Below are 20,536 nucleotides of genomic sequence, written 5' to 3' on the forward strand. Positions count from 1 at the left end.
TTCAAAAAATAAAAACCTGTTTACCTTTAATATGTTTACTTTAATTAACTTTGATATATTTTTACTACTGTAAACTGGTGTAAAAAATCAGGCCGCTTCAAGGCAGACTTTGCACCCTTAACAGAAGTTCAGAAGCTCAAATCACATCAAATCATCAAACGTAATGACAAACGAGAGATGTTTTTCTGAATTTAATAAAATCTTTTTTTGTTTTAATATAAATGAACAAGGCTAGATCGGTTAGGAAAATTCTAGCAAACGTATAAGCTAATTGTCATTACAGACCTTGTGACAGTAATTTAGCTTATTGAAAGCTGTATATTAGTGATGAAAACAGCTATTTAGATTCATACAAACAGAAATAATGTATTTATAAACTTGCACCTTTCTGCTGTGGACGCCATCTTGTGGTCGGACGCGGGAACTCATTCGGCAGGTGAACTTTTGTGCTTTCTAGCCCTTGAGTGAACACAAAGTCCCTTAAAAAGCCTTCACATACATCCAAAATAACGAAAACATTAATAAAACTTAATAATATTAAATCTGAAAACAAGAGCAAATGAAAAGTACATAAATATGACTGAACCATGTAGCCTACCAGATGATGATACAAACGGCCATGTGATCTGAAATCGTGCGTAGACCATAGACTGTAAAATATAGGCATAGACATAGAAATTGTGAACGATTTAATTTACTTTCTATTATTTACAATAATAAACTTTTTTTAACTTATATTCCTAATATCTACGTGAGCAGTTAGCACTGTACGCACAGCAAATTTTAGATAGTAGATTTAACTACCTTGGAGTTAAAATTAACACTGCCTCAGAGTTTATATGGGAACCACTATAAGTGTTAAAAATAACATTGTCAACACCAAGAGAGTGTTAATTAGCAAACTCTTGTTGTGTAAAATATCTGTTCAATTTCCGAAAAAATACCAGCAGCTGTGGTTGCCAGAATCTTTTTGTGAAAAACATGGAAGTTTTATATAACTCTATAAATTTACAAAAAATAACCATATTTCATGAACTAATACATTGTTCATTTTACAAAATCATAGCTTAGTGCAAAAAAATGTTAAGTCTTTAGATGCAATAATGTTTTCATGTGTGATGGCAAGTAGCAAACAGATTTTGACAGCATTAGTAACTACACAGTTACCTTTAAACAAAAGAAGATGCAGCATAACACAAATTTTCTCAGTTCATCTTGGACTTGAACAGAGACGCTATTATCCTCCACAATGGTGACACAAAAACCGTTTTGCTGTTTTTCTTTTTTTTTTTCATTTTTAGATTTTACGGAAAAATACCAGCAGCTGTGGTTGCCAGTAATCTGCTGTTTTTCACATTCATAAATTCAGTTTACAGAATATTTCTGTTAAAAGCACATTCAACAGTCTGTATTTTTATCGATCTCACACTGCAAATTTTAGATTTGGTAGATTTAACTACCTTAGAGTTAAAATTAATACTCCCTCAGTGTTTTTATGGGAACCACTATAAGTGTTAAAATAACATTTTTGAAAGTGTTAAAATTTTTAACACCCAGAGTGTTAATTAGCAAACTCTTATTGTGTAAAACATCTGTTAAATGTATGTCAAAATACTGGCAGCAGTGGTTGCCAGTAATCTGCTGTTTTCAACATTTTACATTCGTAAATTCAGTTTCCAGAATATTTCTGTTAAAAACAAATCCCATAGTCTGTATTTTTCATTCGAACACACGTAAGCCTTAAATTCCAGAGCAAAATCCTCACTAGTGTCCTCACTACAGAGGGCTGAACACTTAGACAGTGATGAAGTTAATGAGACAATTAAGTGTCTAATTAAAGGAGGATTGAGAATTGTTGATGAACAACTGTTAACAAGCAGAATCACCGAAGGACAGAAAAACACAAGCCAAAACCAAAGATGAAATCAACTGAGAAAAAAAAAACTCTAAATAAAATAATAATCAATAAAAATAAAACAAATTACACAATAAAAAATCTTATTTTTCAACATTTTAAAAAAAAACTCATCAAATTAAACAACTTATCATGGAGCTACACCTATTACTGACCAGTGACTTTATTTCTGTCATGTGAACAAAAGCTCTTAATAAAATTTCCGTTGTTCATTTGAAGTCACCATGATGGAGGACAGAGTCTGCTTTAGTCAGCCTCTTCAACTTCTTACTATAAATGTCTTCTTCTTTGGCTGCTATAGATAGTGTTAATTACACTATTTAAACATAAAGCATGGAGAGCTGAAAGAAAATTAAACAGTCAGTCTGAAGTGATTATTATTGATAATATAGCCTTCCTTTCCTGCTTGTTTTCTAATGCAAGATCATATTAGTTATGTGTGAGAAATAAATAATATACATAAATGAAACCACTGAAGCTCCAATAAAATAAAAAAAATATTTACAATGAGAATGTTTGATCTATGGCAGAACTTATAAACATCCAGACATCAATAATTAGTCTTTGAATCTCAATGATGGTGACAAACAAAAAAATAAAAATCAAGTAAAAAAAAAACACTACTGAACTATCACCTCCCAAAAACAACACAAAATAAAGGAAAAGAAAGAGATTGTAAGAACATAAAGCTGCATAATTTATTCATGCTGCAATGCATGCTGGGAGCTTTGTACTATGCTGGCACCCAGCATGCATTGCGGCATGAACTATGCAGCTTTTTTTTTTTTTTTTTCAGCAACCACGGTTGAGGTTCATGTCCTGATTCTTGATGCCTGTGTGTTATAATGAGCAAGCTGGAGCTTGAATGTTTAGTGCATGACACTCTAATTATTAATGGCATCCTAATTGTTTGTTGAATTTTCTTTGAAGAGCAGCAAACTGTCAGTAGTATTGTCCCATGCAGCTTTAATACAACTACATTTGCATATTATTATGAATCAACTTAATAAACACCTGAATTTAAATCTATAACAATTAAGCATAAAATGAAATGAAATATTTTTAATAAAAAAATATAAACCTCTGTTCATTGTCAAATATTCTTACAGAAATTAAGTCAAACTGTAATCAGTGAAGCTGCTTATACTATTATTTAATGGAGTTGTTTAATCCTCTGTTTTAATTCAGTTGGTTTGGTGTGAGGCTGTGTCTGTAGATTTATTTCTTCCTTCAATTTCTTATTCCTTCAGTGATTGTGCTTGTTAACAGCAGGTGTTCAACAGCAGGTGTCTGAATTCACTTATTTGTGGTCATTTACTCTGTCTAGTGGACTAAACTAATTGACCAATTTAAGGGCCAGGTGAATGAGGGTGTGGCGAGATTTCAGACACTCTGATTAGTTTCTCAAATACAAGGGTTTTCTTCTTATATGTTACTCTGTATGACATGGAGGCAAATCAACTTCTAACGCTGAGAGGGTTATTTTACCTTTATCTAACTCTAGAATTTTAACACTTTACTCTGAATTACCACAACACATGAAATTTAACACCAATGAATTTGCTGTGTGGAGGAAACATTTGTGAAATGTGTTTTAGCATTTGAGAAAAACTGTAACACAACCAAGCCTTAAAAAAACATTATGGTCCACCCCTTTAATGACCTCTGCTGAGATCTTGAAAAATTACATTTTTATTATTTATTATTTTATTTAGAGTTTTATTCTCAGTTGATCTTATCTTTGGTTTTGGCTGTAATTTGTGTTTTTCTGCAGTGATTCTGCTGTTAACAGCTGTTTATCGACAATTCTCAATCCTCCTTTAATTAGAGACTTAATTATCTTATTACTTCATCACTGTCTGAGTGTTCAACCCTCTGTAGTGAGGACACTAGTGAGGGTTTTGCTCTGGGATTTAGGGGGAAATGTGTTCGATGTAAAATACAGACTGTGTAATGTATTTTTAACAGAAATATTCTGTAAACTGAATTTACGAATGTAAAATGTTAAAAACAGCAGATTACTGGCAACCACAGCTAGAAGGGTCCGTGTATCATCTGTTCATTTGATTATTCCTTTTATTACGGAAAACGAAACATCAGAAAAACGATGAATATTTCGTTTTTCTGTTTATTCTGTAGGCAGAAAAAACGGAAACTCATCTGTTATTCAGCTTATTAACTTAAAACGAAATATTAAAACAAACACAAAACCAAAATGAAATAATGAGTCAAAAAATGGTCCGTGTACGGTCCGTGTATGTTTTGTTCATTTGTTTTCCATTTTCAAACGGAATAAAGGAAATGAAGAAAACGGCCGTTTTTCCGTTTTTCTTTTGCTCACGAGAAAACGAAAAAACGAGATTTTGGCTGGATTTTCGTTTTTTGATTTAGGGTAGGAAAACGGATAAACGACTTTAAAATTCATTTTACACATGTAGGCGGTGCTGAAACGCCCACTTTCCTCTAATTGGTCAACCAAATCTGCGCTCGTGACGTCACCCTCAAAATAAAAGCCTTACACGCAGGCTTTTAATTATTATTATTTAATTATATATTAACTAAGTTTACATATTCTATCATTTGAACCACACACAGTTAGCAGGCTTACATTCATTGCGTATGTATGAATTAAATAAAAACGTAAAGCAGTATTCTTAGACATTTGTCATTAAAATAAGGTCATAGTTCACTGCCAAGCTTCTTGCTGCTGTGCACCTGATGCAGAGCAAAGATAGTCATTTCCGAGGAGCACCTGGTTTACATGATTGTTTCAGAGCAAGGGCTTTATAATAATAATAATAATTATTATTATTATTATTATTATTATTATTATTATTATTATCAGTTACTAGTGTTTTTATTGTTTGGTGTGTTTTTTTTCTTTTTAATAGTTGTTAGCAGAACCAGAATAAGAACACTTTGGGCCCTGCTATAAAAACAAAGGGTACCATTTGTTTTCATTTATTTCTTCCTATTTTAATTATATATTGTAATTATTTATTTGATAATTAATACTATTTTATTGCAACGCCAAAGTAGGCATGTCTTATTATTTTTTATTATTATTTTTTATAATTATTATTTTTTATTATTAAATTTGCTGTTATTGTAGGCTAGATGGCAGGCTTTAAATATTTTAAATAACATTTACTCATAACCCTACTAATTCGAGAGCCGAACCTAAAAAAGTTTAAGTGCAATAAGCCTGTACAATAAAGGGAGCCGCAATGCATATTTCTAGCACATTCTTTCACTCAACAATTATTGCTGGAATAATGAAATACATTTCAAATTAACTAATTAAACACATTATAGTTGATAAAAAAAATTGTGTCTAGTAGTTCCGACAAACAGATGAGCTCGCTACATGTGCGTTGCGCTAATAATTTGACATTTGCTCTTCTTGAGAAAGTGCTACAGCGGGCCCTGCTATTTCACATATAAGGTTAGTGATACGTATTTTAAATTAGTATTGCACATTATTCATTCATTTTCTTGTCGGCTTAGTCCCTTTATTAATCTGGGGTCGCCACAGCGGAATGAACCGCCAACTTATTTAGCAAGTTTTTATGCAGCGGATGCCCTTCCAGCCACAACCCATCTCTGGGAAACATCCACACATACACACACACTTATACAGAATGGACAATTTAGCCTACCCAATTCACCTGTACCGCATGTCTTTGGACTGTGGGGAAAACCGGAGCACGCGGAGGAAACCCACGCGAACGCACTACACTACTGAATTAGACACACAATCTCAAAAAAAAAACTTGATGCTTATTTACATTATCTAAAGTCATTTTTTATATATTTTCGTTTTAATATGCAAATAATTTTCTTTAATTTGTAATAGGCCTATTGTCCCTCATTGCATAAAATAACCAGCCTTTGTATTCAATATGTTTGTCCATCCAGTTTGACGCAAGCTAAACAACATTTTGGCCTGGTTTGCTTATTAAATGAGTGATTTTCACGGAGAAACAAATCATCCATCCACACAGTTTTGTATAGGACCTGTGTAAACAAAAATATACACTTCATCATAGCCTATAGGAAAATGTATCTGTTTAGAACTAATTTTGTGTTGTATAATTAAAAATATTAAAAATACAATTAAAAAAAAGGAATAACATTTGAAGTGCAATGCTTCAAAGATCCAATACGCTGCATGCAGAGCCAAAACAAAAACTGGTTTGTTTGTTTAATAAAATAATAATATGAAATTAAAGTGAAATAGTTCCATAACCTGTATTATAACTGTAGTCACTCTAGATGACACATCATCCGTTGCGCCGGTCAGTTTCACCTTTAATCAAGAATGTGCCAGAACCAAATGAGAATATTTACAGATTACCTCGGAATGAGACCTCGGTCTGTGAAGGATGCAGAACACAGAAACTCGTTGAGAATGGAGATGCATGTTAGATGTTTTATATCCCTTTAGATATTGTAAATAAACAACAAGTTTTTATAGAGATTGTGTCATGTCTTTTCTTTGACGCACGCGATGAACAGCCACGAAAAGGCGCCTTTATTTAGCCTGTAGCCTAAATAATAGTTTAGATTTTATAACATATAATGTTCCATTACTTTAAATGTATGATGTTTTTTAACATTTATGGATTATATAAAATATATAGTTTATATAAATGCGCTCTGATCATTCAAGGATCGTAATGCGTTGCATATTCTTCTTATTCTTCATTAGGCTTGATCCGTAAATTGTGTATTTTATAAACTGATCGTTTATAAGGACTAAGCTATTATTAACTGTAATTCCTCGAATGGAAAAGTCTTGATTAAAGAAAAAGAGAACTTAATTCGACATATGCATATAGTGCGCTTATTTCTGTGCGCATCACGCGCTTTACCGAATTACCTTTTTTATTATTTTATGCAATAGTAAATACATCTGGCAGCACCGAAAAGAGCAAATGCCAAGTTATTAGCGCAGCGCACAGACAGCTAGCTCGTCTAGTCTGAACCAGGGGTTTTCAAACTATTCATTGCACACCGATCCCATTGCATTTTATTTAGGATAAACCACTTATTTAAAATTAATTAATTAAAAGGTGCGTACTCTCCAATACACCACTGTAGTGTCATAATATTTAATAATTATAATTAAGATAGACACCTGACCTCCATTTAATAAACAATTTATTTGCCATACTCTGTTAATTTGAAGTTTAAAGTTTAAATCATTTATGTTAAACTTAAATTATTTAAAAACTTAAAAAGACTTAAATTGAGTCATTTAAGACATTTTAGGTCATAAGTTTACATACATTGACCGTTGCATTTAGTAGGCCTATTCTGGTCTAAATAAGCTTTTTGCATCTTAGGTGTTTACACACACAATTAAGCAGTTATACGTACATTTAATGTTACTTTGAAATTACTTTTGATGTAATAAATAATCCTAAATAGTTGAAAGTGTTAACATATTCTTGAAATGTAGTTATTTTATAACTATGAAATTTATTACTAAACAAAGTGAATCATTATGAATTTGCCAAGAAATAATCCACTTTACCACTGTAAAGCAATGCCCCGCACTCACTAGAACGGTAGAACCTGGACTGTATGATATGTTCTGTATGTAAAATAGAGAAAATAAGCAAGATGCGCTTTCAGTCTCATGCAGCCTTAGTGAAATATAGCGCGTCACAGCAATGAACTAAAAATAAAACCACCCTTGAAATGCTGGCGATCTTAATTTTTTCAGCCTACACTGACTGAGAATAATGTTGCACTATTTTATTAACAAATAATTAGAATGTTTTTTTTTCCTTCAACACATTCATCATTACTTTTGCCTGTGCAGGTTTTTTGCACGCGCTTGAGCGCGAAGGCATCTATTTTCAGGTGCAAGATGCCACTTTGGGTGGCACCAGCACACTCTGCCTCACCTGTGGCTATGTCCCTGCTACAATAATAATAACAACAATAATGACAAAATAATAATAACAAATAATAATAATAAGACAGGCCTACTTTGACGTTGCAATAAAAAAGTATTAATTATCAAATAAATATTTACAATAGGCTAAAGGCATATATTAAATTAAAATAGGAGAAAATCCAATAGAAACAAATGGTACCATTTATTATAGCCCCATGCAGGGTCCAATGTGTTCTTACAACCATTGAATAACTATTATAATATATTATAAGTAAATAATAATAATAACAATACTAATAATAATAGGCCTAATAATAATAATAATAATAATAATAATAAATTATTATTTTATACAGAGTAGGCTATTATTTAGGCCTACAATAGCTCTGAAACAATCATGTAAACCAGGTGCTGCTCGGAAATGACTATCTTTGCTCTGCATCAGGTGCACAGCAGCAAGAAGCTTGGCAGTGAACTATGACCTTATTTTAACGACAAATGTCTAAGAATACTGCTGATTTACGTTTTTATTTATTTATACATACGGAATGAATGTAAGCCTGCTAACTGTGTGTGGTTCAAATGATAGAATATGTAAACTTAGTTAATATATAATTAAATAATAATAATTAAAAGCCTGCGTGTAAGGCTTTTATTTTGAGGGTGACGTCACGAGCGCAGATTTGGTTGACCAATTAGAGGAAAGTGGGCGTTTCAGCACCGCCTACATGTGTAAAATGAATTTTAAAGTCGTTTATCCGTTTTCCTACCCTAAACCAAAAAACGAAAATCCAGCCAAAATCTCGTTTTTTCGTGAGCAAAAGTAAGACGGAAAAACGGCCGTTTTCTCCATTTCCTTTATTCCGTTTGAAAATGGAAAACAAATGAACAAAACGTACACGGACCGTACACGGACCATTTTTTGACTCATTATTTCGTTTTGGTTTTGTGTTTGTTTTAATATTTCGTTTTAAGTTAATAAGCTGAATAACAGATGAGTTTCCGTTTTTTCTGCCTACAGAATAAACAGAAAAACGAAATATTCATCGTTTTTCTGATGTTTCGTTTTCCGTAATAAAAGGAATAATCAAATGAACGGATGATACACGGACCTAAGGCAACCAAAATCAAGAAGAAAACAGCAAAATACTGTAAAACAGTTTTTGTGTCACCATTGTGGAGGATAGTAGCGTCTGCATGCAAGTCCAAGATGAACTAAGAGTATTTGATGTTATAGTGCATCTTCTTTTGTTTAAAGGTAACTGTGTAGTTATTAATACAGTCAAAATCTGTTTGCTAATTGTACAGACATGAACACTGACTGCGTTTTTATGAGCTAAGCTCTGTTTTTGTGAACTGAACATTGTATTAGTTAATAATATATGGTTATTTCCCATATATTTTAACAGTTTTATAAACGTCCCTATTTTTTACGGAAAAATTCTGGTAACCACAGCTGCTGGTATTTTTCCGTAAGTTTAACATATTTTTTAACAGTGTAAATACACTGCATGTGTTGTTTATTAATTGAACCTTTTTGTGTCATTGTAAATAGAAAAGGTATTCAAATCTGCTGATTTCTGTAATTTCGTAAGACATTTTCTGTTGTATTTTTTTGTGAACAATTGTTTTTATTATTTAAATTTTTTGTTTAATATAGAGAGCATACAGCATATGACTATATCATAAAACAACCCCGAATCCCGCCCCCACCCAGGTAGACTTGTTCTATAATGACAAAACTTAAAGCTTGCTGTGTTAAATAAAAAAAAAAATAAATAAATAAAAAATGATGTAAACCTGAATACAGAGTAGAAGTTAGGTACGTACAAATAAATAACTATTATATCATGAGATACATAAAGACCATAAACAGAAAAGCTGTACATTAGAAGGAAGAAACAAAGGATTTGACAATATCAAAAGTTAAATTGCAGGACTTAACAGTTTTTGACTGAGCTCCATGTATGCGCGCTGTTGAAAGTTCCATACAGATAATGTCCAACAAAGATAGGCCCCATTGACGTCTACTCATAATATGAGGAGGGATCCAGCGGCAGACCAACATTTTCTTAGCAGCTGTGAAGGCAGCTAAGAGTAAGTTCTTTTGTTGCATTGAGAGTAACATGTTAGAAAAATCATTTAGGAAAAAGCACACTGGAGTCAATTCTACATCTTTTCCTAACAAAAATGAAGTGTCATGAGCCAGCTGCGACCAAAAGGAGTGAAGTGCAGGACAATCCCAGTAATAATGAAAATAAGTGCCAATTGTCTTCTGTGAGCATAAATTACAATCTGGGGAAGGTAATAAATGCAAATAGAATCGTTTTACAGGAGGATAAGTAGAGTCTATGCAATAGTTTCCAATGTATCATTTGATGATTCAGATTTTTTCAGGAGGATGAAATAGTGTCCCAAGTTTGGTCAGAAAATATAGATTCTACATCTCCACTGATATCCTTAGCCCAAATAGTAGTAATGGATGGTGGTTTGTAGGAATTTTTAAGAAGAGAGGCATATATAAGTGAAGCAGAAGCAACAGATTTTATATTAGGTGTAATTATCTCCCGCAAAGGATGTGCAATTGTGCACCCCAGGGAATGCCATATGCGCGAATCGAAGATCTAATATGAAGATACATAAAAAATGAAGTTCCTGGTAAACTAAACTGGTGCTTAATGTCTTAAAATGATTTTAGGCCTTTATCATCATAAATATCGGCCAGTGATTTAACGTTGCATTTCTCCCAGTGTGGACAGTGAAAAGGAATTTTCCCTGATAAAAAATTATAATTATGGAACAAGGGTGAGTGTCTGTGCCACTCCACATTTGGTTACATTTTTTTTTAGTTATTGACCTCCAGGTAGAAATGAAATGTGTGATGATAGGGCCAAAACGAAGTTTACATTGCCTTAGAGAGAGAGAGACGGGAAAAAAACAAATATTCTAAGTCATGTGGGAAAACAAAAGCTTTTTCAATTTCCTGCCATGACGTAGATACATCAGGATTAAACCAAGATGATAATGCACGGAGGTGAAAAGAGTCTATATACAATTTAAAATTTGGGAACGACCAGCCTCCATCTGTTTTGCTATGCTGTAGAGTAGACAGTTTATTTCGAGGCCGTTTGCCATTCTAAATATAGCGTTTGATTATAGAATTTTAATTTTTCCAGTAACTAATTGGTGGAGATAGAGGAATCAAAAAAGAAAAAAAAAATATTGCAAGGAAGGATATTCATTTTTATAACAAACAGTCTTGCGTGGAGGGAGGTAGGGAGGTGTGTCCAGTTTGCCAGATCTGAGGTGACCTTGGTTAAGTTATTGTTATAATTTTTCAAAACAATATCCTGTAGATATGGATAAATATCTACACCAAGATATTTGAAGGAGTGTACCACGGTAATATAGCCAAATTATGTTGTAGACCCCACATTATACCCAGATAGGGTGCTTAATTTACTGAATAATGTTAAAACGTGTGGGACTGTTTGAGCTGGTTTATCTAAAAAAAGTAAAACATCATCAGCAAATAATGATATGTGATGTGAGGTGTTCCTAATTGAAATGGGAAGTATTAATTCTGATTGACGTACAGCTTGGGCCAGTGGTTCTAAAGATAGAGCAAATAATAGTGGAGAGAGAGGGCACCCTGGACGTGTGCCTCCTCCAATAAAAAAAGATTGTGAAGATATAGGACCTGTGAGTAAAGTGGTTGTGGGATTAGCATACAGCATTTTGATCATTTAAAAAAAATTTGAATTAAAGCCTAAATGACTAAGTACCGCCCAAAAATAGTCTCATTCTAAATAGTTAAAGGCTTTCATTGCATCGAGTGATAGTATAGCGGAAGGAGAATTCCTTTGCTCAGATGAAGAGATTACATGAAGAAGTCTTCGTAGATTACCTGATGCAGAGCGTGATTTTATAAACCCTGTTTGGTTGTGATGTACAAGTTTGGTCATATGGCCTTCTAGACGGCTGGCAAGGAGTTTGGCATAAATTTTAAAGTCTGTGCCGATTATCGAAAGTAGGCGGTAGCTAGAACATAATAAGGGGTCTTTATCTTTTTTTAATAACAGGAATATAATAGCCATATTTATGTTTTAAGGGAAAAGATCGATAACCAGTTGAACATTGCAACATGTTTAACAAATAGGGACCCAGATTAGACCAAAAATACAAATATAATTCCACTGGTATGCCATCTAGGCCTGGGGATTTCCCTTCGCTCAAGCATTTAATAGAAGATTCTGACTCAGTAAGTGATATAGGTTTATCAATCAATAGGTTTACATAGGTTTAGCAGCTCCGAATCTGTTTCTGACAGATGCGGAAGATTAAGAGTAGATAATAAGGAAGAATAGGACGTGGGTTCGCAACTAGACTTAGAAGTATATAGGTTACAGTAAAACGAGCGAAACGTATCATTTATGCTTTTTTGATCAGTCAAAATATCTCCATTTTGAGATTTTACTGCAGTAATGTTGGTAAAAATTTTCACTGTTACGTAATCTTAATGCCAATAAATGACTAGGTCTGCTGCCTTGAAAATAGTAGTTTTGTCTGGACCTTTGAATCAGAAATTTAACTTTGTGTCTATATAATAAATTTAATTCCTTTTTAATCATTTCAATAGAAACTGCAGGAATGTCAGAAAAAGATTGCTGGTTGATCAACTCTAGTGTTTGCAAAGACTCTAAATTATTGTATTTAGACTCTAAATCAGATATTTTCTTGCGATTACTTTTTGGACGAAAGGATGCAAATGAAATTGAAAAATTTCTTACAAAACCCTTAATTGCTTGCCATAATGGCAGAGGATCCTCTACTGAGCCTTTATTTATATCGATAAATTCACGTAGTTTTAATCTAAATTGCTCACAAAATTTTTCATCCTTTAATAAGTTTGTATTAAAGTGCCATCTTGAGGCTCGTGGGGGATGTTGATTAAATGAGAGCTTCACAAAATTTCTAAAGTGATCAGACAAAGAAACGGGGGAGGATCAAATTTTCTTTGTTGTAATAAATCCAAAAAACTTATGTGAGTCATTAATGCCATTACTATTACAGTTAAGTATGTTCAACTCAGTCATAACTATCAAACAACAAAGTAAATCGGATGGATAATGTGTAATAGAAACACAGCACTTGCATTGTCTGAAGTCTACCTTTGACCCATTTAACGTATTTAGAAAAAAACAGTTACAGCCCAGGGTGAGAACTAACCCTGTACTGTCGCCCACCCCGCTTTTAGTCAGTGACATTGTCATGACAACCTGAACAATATTAACGTTAGTCACCGCCATGAGCCCTTTTGTAACGTGACAAAACAACTGCATATAAACATACGGAGAATATTTTGGGGGTTAAATAATATATAGAAAGAATAAAATGTATTTATCAGGAAAATTAAGTAAGGTGTTCTTTAAGAAAAACAAAAATGTCGGATTTTATATGTAACAGTTAACCTAAAATATATGTATTATTGACAATATCTCTATCGGCTTGTAAGCACAAACAGCAAGTGAAAGACCACCATATTTAGGAGTTTAAAATCCTAAATCAAGCTACTAAGTATTAACCAACCCTTGCAACACTTCCATAGTTGGGGAAAGTCCCGAAAATGAATTCAGCAACTGGCGAGCTTCCTCCAATGAATATAAATGTTTAATTTCGCCGTGTTTCATGACAATCTTTATCGTAGCTGGACACAGGAGAAAAGTTTGTAGACCTGCATCTTTTAGTTTCTTTCATATTGTAGTGAAAGAGCTGCTCCTTTTTGCTATTGTAGGGGAGAAATCCAGAAAAAAGTTCAGCATTGCACCGTCGTTTGTTTTAACCGGACCATGGCATCTTGCTTCATTCAGAATCAGATTTCTGTCGTTGAAGCGTAGCAGCTTGAATAGAAAAGGTTGGGGCTTGGAGTGATCGCACTATGTTCTGGGATAGACTCGGTGTCCGCGTTTAACCTCTATTTCTTTGTTCGCCAGCAACGGGATCCATGTCAGCAGTGATCACTTCAGAAAACCGATTGGGTCATCTTTCTTCGTTCCTTCGGGTAATCCTAGTAAACGGAGGTAAGTGCGTCTGCTGCGGTCTTGTAGTTCAGTCACTTGTTGCTCGAGAGAATCCAGGCGCCAAGCGTGCTCGTTAATCATCTTTTTCTGCTCTCTCTGCTCTCCAGTTAAAAAATCCACTTTGGAACATATTTTGAATTGTTGTCACGTGAGAGGAAAATTCTGAGCGCATTGCAGCAAGTTCAGCTTTCAGAATGTCCTTAAATCACTTCAAAGTGGCTGCCATGTTATCCTCCATGTCCATGTCCTCCATGACGTGGTCGACGATTTAGTTTTCTTCTTTATAGAGCATAATGGTGAATAAAAAGCAAGTTTCCCACTGTACGTCATCACCAAAACATATATAAATGAAAAAAAAACTACCCCAAAAGTAACTTAATGAGATGAATCTAAGGGAAAAAGGGGCTTGGTTCTGATTTTCCTCCCCATTAGAAGCTAGGCTGGGCTTACTCCTGTAGTAACACAGGGCGTCGAACGATAGCAAATAAGAGCTAAAAGAGGGTCTGACTGCTTTAAGATCCTTTTTGCTATTTGCACTGCTCGTTCTGCATGGCCATTTCCTTGGGAGTGATGAGGGCTTGATGTGATGTGTCTAAAATCTAGCTTATTGGCTAACTCCTGGAAAACTGCACTTGGAGACTGACGGCCATTGTCACTCACCACCTCATCTGGAATACCAAATCTGGCAAAAACAGCTTTTAGCTTCTGGGTTACACACGATGTGGTTGTAAAAGGTAAGTGCAATATCTCAAGAAATCTGGAGTAGTAGTCTGATACAATTAAATAATGTAATTTCTTATACCCACAGAGATAAACTGCAATCCGTTTCCAAGGCCTTTCATGAAGTGGTGTGGAGATTAGTGGCTCCTTCTGCTGGGTTTTCCTTAACTCCTGGCATGTCTGACAAGACATCACCAAATTCTTTATTTCCATTGAAATCCCAGGCCACCACACAGACTCTCTAGCCCTCTCTCTAGATTTTGTGAGGCCCAGGTGACCCTCATGAACTTTTCCAGGATCTCTTTCCTCACCACTCTTGTCACTACAATTCTCCTTCCCTTAATCACCAAGCCCTTATACTCCGAAAGCTTTGCTTTTGCAGCCATGTATTCCCTGGCTTCCACAGGAATATGACTAATATGCTGTGGCCATCCGGCTCTGATCAGCTTGATTACAGCTTGCAGCTCACCATCAGCTGCAGTGGCAGCTCTAATGCAGTCCATTCTACTGGGCGTTGCTGGTATGCCATGCAACACCGAAGCCACATAGCAGTCCACATCAGTATGTGTTGTTGTCTCCTCAGTAATGCTGGTTTGGGATGCTCTAGACAATGTATCTGCTACAAGTGTCTTGCCTGGTGCATACTCAGCTATGGGCTTGAATCTCATTAGGCGCATCAAAAGTCTCTGACATCGGACAGGGACATTGTCAAGACTCCGATTATTAATGAGAGGAACCAGTGGCTTGTGGTCCGTCACTAGTTTGAAGTCTTCTAAGCCACACAAGTATTTTTCAAACTCCTCACAAGCCCAAACACAAGCTAAACATTCTTTCTCGATCTGTGCATACCGTGTTTCTGGTTCAGTGAGTCGTCGAGAACAGAACGCTACAGGTTTCCACTCATCTCCATGAAGCTGCAGGAGCACTCCTCCTAGCCCAAAGCTGCTGGCATCAGCGGAGATAACGGTGCTTCGAGTGACGTCATAATATGTCAGAACTGGTGCGGTGGTGAGAAGCTGTTTAATTTTTCCAAAAGCAGTCTGCTGGGCATGTCCCCACATCCACATGTTTTTCTCCTTCAGGGGCTCATGCAGTGGTTGGCTGACTGTTGAAAGGTTGGGGATAAACCTCCCTAAATAGTTCACCTTGCCCAGCACTCTTTTCAGTTCTTGCACATTTTGTGGTGGTGGCAGTAGTCAAATGGCATCCACTTAGCTGGATCAGGCTGCACCCCAGATTCATTAATCACATGACCCAGGAACCGAAGCTGACTTTGTCTATATGTGCACTTCTCACTGTTTATGTTTTAGCCCCGTTGACTCCACTCGGCTAGAGGCTCTAATACTATGGTAAACAAAACTGGGGACAATGGACATCCTTGACAAGTACCTCTGCCATTTGTAATCACTGCTGCTTTAGAGTTTTTATATAATAAATTAATCCAGGATGTAAAAGTATTGCCAAATCCAAACCTTGACAGGGCTGAGGCCAAAAAGTCCCTTTCAACCCTGTCAAAGGCCTTTTCAGCATCCAGAGATATAGCTGCAATTGGAGTATTGTCTGAATAATTTAACCACATCAAATGCACCATTTTTCTCACATTATCTGCCGAGGACCTCCCCTTAATAAAGCCCACCTGGTCTTTATGAATTATACTGGGTAAAACCTTTTCCAGCCGAGAGGCCAGTATTTTTGCCAACACCTTACAGTCAACATTGATAAGGCTTATTGGCCTATAGTTTGCAGGATCAGTTACGTCTTTGTCTTTTTTGGGTATCAGTGTTATCAATGCTTCCATGAAAGTATTTGTTAATTTCCCAATATGCAGTGCCTCTATGAAAACTTGGGTTAGAATTGGGGCCAGTGTATCGATACATTTTTTATAATACTTAAATGGAAAACCATCCACCCCTGGCGATTTTCCAGATTTCATTGAAGCTATTGCAGCCTTAACCTCCTCCTGTATGATGGGAAGATCTAATGACTCTGCTTGTAATCCATCTAATTTAGGTAGATTTATATTTGAATTTTTTTTTCTCAATTTTACTTCATCTAGACTACATGAGGATGTATATAGGTGTTCGTAAAAGTTCTGAAACACCTCATTTATGTCCTTTAGTAAAGAGACCATTGTATTTCCTCTCTTGATTGCTGGAATAACATTTGCAACAATTTGTTGTTTTAATTTTCTGGACAAGAGCTTATCAGCTTTTTCACCTCCCTCATAGAACTTAGTTCGTAGTCTAAATAGTGCATATTCCGCCCTTTTGTTAAATATCTCATGTAATTGAAATTTATATTTACAAATATCCTTATATAAATAATCAGAGTATTGACTCGCCAATTCTTTTTCCAATTTGCAGATTGTTGCTTCTAGGCTTTTGATTAAAGTTCTTCTCTCTTTCATCTTTCTGGAAGCATGTGCAATGAGTTTCCCTTTTATGTATGCTTTAGAGGCATCCCACACTGTGGCTAGCCTTTCAGTACTTCCCAGACCTATATTCACGATTCCACATAAATCCGCATGCAAAAAATACATTACTTCCTTTTCTTCATAGCAAATTAACATGCAACTTGACTGTTGCATAAAATTAATAACGTTAAATAACAAAATGGGATTTAATCAACAAGCAAGTTAAATATATTTAAATAAGATGAAAATGAAAGCACTAAGGACTGTAACCAGCTCAAATGGTATTGAAGCAAACGGGTTACAGTGATGTACACATGTTCAAATACGTCATGTTTGAAAAAGCCTTTTTTAGAGGTGTTTTGACAGTTTAGAGCCACCGTACAAGCAAACAGCTAAATATATATAGTACGTTTAGAAAATGTGGCACAGATTCATCCTATTTGGCGTTTTAGATTCTGTTGAACATGAAGCTGCTGCTTGTCAATCAGACAACGCTTCTGCGCTTGTTCTTGCTGTCAATTGCGGGGAAAATAATCAATGAAAAGTTTATGATAAACCTCTGTGAGTTTCACTTAACTGTAGATCAGAGTCAGATTTTCATACAAAACCTGCCTTGAGCTGACTTTATGGCAAACACAGAGCTGAATATAAAGACAGAATGAGCGGCTGGTCGAGAGCCTCTATGACTGGATTCACCTCTCCCTCGTGCTACAGTGTGTGTGTGTGTGCGCGGTGACAGCTTGCGCGCTCGTCATAATCAATATGAATATTCCGATCAAACTGAACACATCTTACATCAACAACATGACAAGCAACGCGTTGATAATAACAAATAATCAGATTACAAACAACCGTTATGTTTACATGTGTTGTAAAATGTGCGGGTCGAGCTGCAGTATGGGGTGTGTGTGTGGAGTAGAGAGGGAGAGGGAGAGAGAAAGAAGGAGCAGTTTTTGGGCATTGAGACTAATATTATTCAGCCCTGGAGTAATAAGTTAAGATCCCCTGCTATCTCTACACAACAAAGAGATTAGATAAGATTAGATTAGATTCAACTTTCTTGTCATTACACATGTACAAGTACAATGCAACGAAATGCAGTTTAGGTCTAACCAGCAGTGCAATAGCAGCGAGTGCAGGATACAGGAATAAGTTATAAAGTGCAGTTATAGAAAACTATGGTGATATTTACAGATGGATGTACTATGAACATTATATACAGGTTGGATAAGCTATGAACAGATTTACAATATATGAATATATGTGCAGGTTGCTATTAATAATCAGTAGTGTGCAGATAGATAAACATGATTACAAGTGTATATGTTACAATATATGAATATATGTACAGGTTGCTATTAATAATCAGTAGTATGCAGATAAATAAGCATGATTACAAGTGTATATGTATAGTGGGTGTGTACATAATTACAAATGCCCATATGCAGTGGGTATGTACAGTTTAATAAGTAAACAGTTCAATGGGGTGCAGTGAATGTGCAAATTTTAAACGTCCAAATGTTAAACAGTGCAGTTATTGCGAGGAGTTTAAGTTAGAGGAGAGTGGGGGGTGTATTGGGGGGGCAAAAGAATCAGTGTGGGGCAGAGTTCAGGAGGGAGACAGCTCTGGGGAAAAAGCTGTTCCTCAGTCTGCTGGTTTTTGTCCGGGGGAGCCTGAAGCGCCTGCCGGAGGGCAGGAGAGAATACAGTATGTGAGCAGGGTGAGAGGTGTCCTTCAGAATGCCACAGCCATGTCACCCTGCAGCCCAAGACTGGTTACTCACTGAAGCTAAGCAGGGCTGAGCCTGGTCAGTACCTGGATGGGAGACCACTAGGGAACACTAGGTTGCTGTTGGAAGTGGTGTTAGTGAGGCCAGCAGGGGGCGCTCAACCTGTGGTCTGTGTGAGTCCTAATGCCCCAGTAAAAGTGAAGGGGTCACTACACTGTCAGTGGGCGCCGTCTTTCAGATGAGACGTTAAACCGAGGTCCTGACTCTCTGTGGTCATTAAAAATCCCAAGGCACTTCTCGTGAAAGAGCAGGGGTTTAACCCCGGTGTCCTGGCCAAAGTCCCTCTATCGGCCCTTACGATCATGGCCTCCCAATCATCCCCTCTCCACCGAATTGGCTCTATCACTGTCCCTCCACTCCACCAATAGCTGGTGTGTGGTGAGCGCACTGGCGCCGTTGTCCTGTGGCAGCCGTCGCATCATCCAAGTGGATGCCGCACGCTGGTGGTGGTGTGGAGAGACCCGCCCTCATGATTGTGAAGCGCTTTGGGTGTATGGCCATACACAATAAATGCGCTATATAAATACACATTACATTACATTACATTACAGAATACTGCGTGCTCGGCTCAAACAGTGTTTCTTCTGGATGTCCTCTATGGCTGGCAGTGTGGTCCCTGTGATGCGTTGGGCAGTTTTCACCACCCGCTGCAGTGCCTTACCGCTCAGCAACAGAGCAGCTTCCATACCAGACTGTGACACAGTTTGTCAGAATGCTCTCTATTGTGCAGCGGTAGAAGTTCACCAAGACGGCTGATGAAAGCTGGTTCTTCTTCAGTTGCCTTAAGAAGAATAGGCGCTGGTGAGCCTTCTTGATCCGGCTGGAGGTGTTGGTGGACCAGGAAAGGTCCTTTGAGATGTGGGTCCCCAGGAACTTAAAGGATGAGACAGGCTCAACGGCCATCCCATTGATGTGGATAGGATCATGTGAGCCTGTTCGTCCCTTTCTGAAGTCCACAATGAGCTCCTTGGTCTTGTTGGTGTTAAGGAGCAGATTATTGTCGGTGCACCAAGTGGCCAGATGCTGTATCTCCTCCCTGTAGGCCGTCTCATCATTGTTGCTGATTAGACCAATCACTGTGGTGTCATCTGCAAATTTGATGATGGTGTTGGATCTATTAACAGGCCTACAATCAACGATAAAAAGGGAGTAGAGGAAGGGGCTCAGCACACAGCCCTGTGGTACACCAGTGTTGAGTGTGACGGTGGTGGAGCAGATGTGGCCTGATCTAACATTCTGAGGTCTGTTAGTCAGAAAGTCCTTAATCCAGTTGCAGAGTGATGTGTCGATATCCAGGTTCCGTAGTTTGATCAGTAACTTGGAGGGTATGACAGTGTTGAATGCTGAGCTGAAGTCCACAAACAGCATTCGCGCATAAGTGTTTTTATTGTCCAGGTGTGTGAGTACAGAGTGCAGTGCTATAGAGACTGCATCATCTGTGCTCCTGTTGCCACGGTAGGCAAACTGATGTGGGTCCAGTGTGGAGGGCAAAGAGTCTTTTAGATGTGCCAGGACCAACCGCTCAAAACACTTCATGATGATCGGTGTGAGTGCTACAGGCCGGTAGTCATTCAGGCATGTTGGGCTGGAGTGTTTGGGCACTGGCACAGTAGAGGTGGTTTTAAAGCATGTTGGCACAGCTGCTAGTTTGAGCGACAGGTTGAAAATGTCTGTGAATACCCCAGCGAGCTGTTCTGCACATACTTTGAG

The 20,536-nt window shown here is 36.7% G+C and overlaps 3 protein-coding genes across 7 annotated transcripts in view; 1 reads left to right on the top strand and 2 right to left on the bottom strand.

Moving 5' to 3' along the window:
- LOC147844108 (uncharacterized) overlaps window positions 1-1,934 on the bottom strand; it is a 93,040-nt gene extending 91,106 nt beyond the window's left edge. The window contains exon 1 of the mRNA XM_087254074.1: window positions 767-1,934. The gene's annotated coding sequence lies outside the window, so the exon portion shown is untranslated. The remainder of the gene's footprint in view (window positions 1-766) is intronic.
- LOC141385583 (uncharacterized) overlaps window positions 1-20,536 on the bottom strand; it is a 607,868-nt gene that overhangs the window by 438,613 nt on the left and 148,719 nt on the right. The window lies entirely within an intron of this gene.
- rufy3 (RUN and FYVE domain containing 3) overlaps window positions 1-20,536 on the top strand; it is an 881,807-nt gene that overhangs the window by 140,771 nt on the left and 720,500 nt on the right. The gene's annotated exons all lie outside the window — the stretch shown is intronic.

This window comes from Danio rerio, chromosome 5, assembly GCF_052040795.2.
Source record: "Danio rerio strain M-AB ecotype USA chromosome 5, GRCz13ab, whole genome shotgun sequence".
In the NCBI taxonomy this organism is placed as follows: Eukaryota; Metazoa; Chordata; class Actinopteri; order Cypriniformes; family Danionidae; genus Danio; species Danio rerio.